At 47.9% G+C, this 2,551-nt stretch overlaps 1 long non-coding RNA gene across 4 annotated transcripts in view; it reads right to left on the bottom strand.

Moving 5' to 3' along the window:
• Window positions 1-523: 523 nt before the first annotated feature.
• Window positions 524-2,551, bottom strand: part of LOC139765303 (uncharacterized) — a 144,004-nt gene continuing 141,976 nt past the window's right edge. For all 4 annotated transcript variants that reach the window (XR_011716637.1, XR_011716638.1, XR_011716635.1 and 1 more), the window contains 2 exons: window positions 1,980-2,159; window positions 524-1,435 (listed from right to left, as the gene is read on the bottom strand). This is a non-coding gene — a long non-coding RNA (uncharacterized lncRNA). The remainder of the gene's footprint in view (window positions 1,436-1,979; window positions 2,160-2,551) is intronic.

Raw genomic sequence — 2,551 nt, 5'->3', positions numbered from 1 at the left:
ACAGTGTGTGTGTGTGTGTGTGTGTGTGTGTGTGTCCATTCTGGCTGAACCACATATCGATACGAATTTAGTAAATCAAGATTACTGCTGGAGACAACAGAGTACAGCAAATGGTTACGTAATACAGGGGGCCCCCTGAAACCATAATACCACTCGGTCGCGATTGGTTCAGAGCTTCGGGAACCTTGCCCTCAGAGCATGAACGTCCCTCAGTTTCTTGTGATCATCTTGGTTCACCCAGCTCACCCAGGGTTTGAGAGAGAGAGAGAGAGAGAGAGAGAGAGAGAGAGAGAGAGAGAGAGAGAGAGAGAGAGAGAGAGAGAGAGAGAGAGCAGCAGCAGCAGCAGCAACCTTTTTCGTATGAACTCTTGAACATGACTCTCCAGCGAAGGAATACAAGCTCAGTTCCTTGGTCCACATTCTCTCTCAAGCGAAAAAGAGCTAGAGATGTCCCTCATTTAAAGCTAGATTTCTTACACAATTTTCTTCTTTTATGACTTCTATCATTCTGAGAAGAGTGGATCTATAATAAAGACAGGGAATGGTAAGGGATGATATATTTCAGAGAAGCTTTGAAAGGCACCTCACCTCATTTAAACATAGGAATTGAAATGGCATGCATGACCATTCTCTGAAGCTCTGGAATATTCAGAAAAATTGCATACGTGGATTCCATATTTACCAGTATAGAACCCAAGGATCCCCTTCACGAGGGGGTCCTGGGGATATAACCCCAGGACTTCAGAGCCAAGATGTTCCTGCACCATGAAGGCTGCGCTACATTCAGTAGCAAGGACAGGATGGATGTCCCTGAAACACGAAGATACGTGACGGGAGTGTACTAATCATGATCTAGAATAGCTTCTCCCATTTCTTAATAATATCGTAACGTCTATCAAATCTTATCCAATCTATTATGGCATTACAAAATGACTGTGTATCATAACTTCCAGATTGCGCGAGTCACATAGGGTCGGCAACACGTTCAACACAGACAGGACACCCAGCGATGTTTGTTCATACATTCATCATCATCATCATTCTTCGCATCATGAAGGACTTAGGTGTACTTACACCGATGTTCCACTGCGTTATACCTATGGTCTTTCAACGGTCTGGGCGAATTCGGATGCTTTCGATTGCGATAGCGGTGCCGAACTGCCACTAAGGGAAGAGGGATGTTGGGTAGCTGGAGGTGACACGGCGTCGAAGATGTGGCAGTGGCTTTACCCAACACAGTCGCATGACGACAGGATGCTGGTGAGGAAGAATCGGAGTGACTAACGCGTTCAGATCCTTCCGATGGGAAGTGTGGGAGAGGGACCTGGGGCATGACCATCACACGTAACTTTCCCCTGCAACTTCTCCCCGAACTTCAGTCGCGTCGTGGACGGGGAGGTCGGCCAGGCACGGGGTGGGGAGGCATACGTAAAATCTGGGGAGAAATGAGAGTTGTATAACCGTTCTTGAATTCAGGTTCAGGTGCGGGGAGTTCAAGAGCCTTGGGTGGGTTGACAGAGAATCTATGTATGTGTGCTTTTTAGGTGTGATTATACGTGTTCTTTTTTTACCTGTGTGTGTGTGTGTGTGTGTGTGTGTGTGTGTGTGTGTGTGTCTGTGTGTCTGAATGCGCGTATTTCGCCATGAAATACTCCCAGATCCCCCTAAGTACCTATACTTAAGGCCACTACGTTCTTGCGTCTAAACACAGCCCTGTGGGAGCCCGAGGGTGGCCTGCAGGCAGGGCAAGCAGCAACAGGTCGTCTCCACCCCGAGCCCTGCCCCTGCCTGCCTGACTGTCGACTACCACCTCCCACCACAACGCCAAATGTGTTGTAAGGAGACTAACCCAAGGCCAAATATTCCAATGCGCTCCGTCTCCCTCCCTCTCCTCTCTCTCTCTCTCTCTCTCTCTCTCTCTCTCTCTCTCTCTCTCTCTCTCTCTCTCTCTCTCACATAACCCCCTGACAGTCACGCACCATCGTCCAGAAGCGCGTGACGGACTGGTGCATTGACTTGGTGACCTTGGCTGAACACTCCCGCTCCTCGTCTTCAAGTGCTTCTCTGGCCTCCCTTTGTGCCTCCGGTGGTAGGGTGAGCAGTGCTTGGTGGTGTGGGACCTGCTCCCGCGCCGTGTCTCGCTCCTAATGTGCGTCTCTCTGTGAGGCAAACGTATGAATATATCCATTTTTCTTCATAGGACATCTCATGAATCTATAATGGTATCAGACCATATGACAAAAGGGGTATTTGCCCTCTGTATACCATCTTACTCCCTCGAATACGATTCCCTTCTTCATAAAACTGAACACAGACACATCAAAGGGAATGAGACTCTCAGTTCCATAATTTCATCTATCATGACTTTCAACAGGAGTTTTTTTTTTTATCACTCTGTACAATACAGTTGTACGATGAGTCTCCGACATACAGCTGCGCAGAAGCGGAAACATACAACTTTTTGTAAAGTTGGCTACTTAAACCTTATGCAAGCAAGACTCCTATTCTCTCTCTCTCTCTCTCTCTCTCTCTCTCTCTCTCTCTCTCTCTC

Source organism: Panulirus ornatus, chromosome 4 (assembly GCF_036320965.1).
Source record: "Panulirus ornatus isolate Po-2019 chromosome 4, ASM3632096v1, whole genome shotgun sequence".
NCBI lineage: Eukaryota > Metazoa > Arthropoda > Malacostraca > Decapoda > Palinuridae > Panulirus > Panulirus ornatus.
The sequence above is the reverse complement of the archived record's forward strand: the minus strand, read 5'-3'. Positions and strand labels throughout refer to the sequence as shown.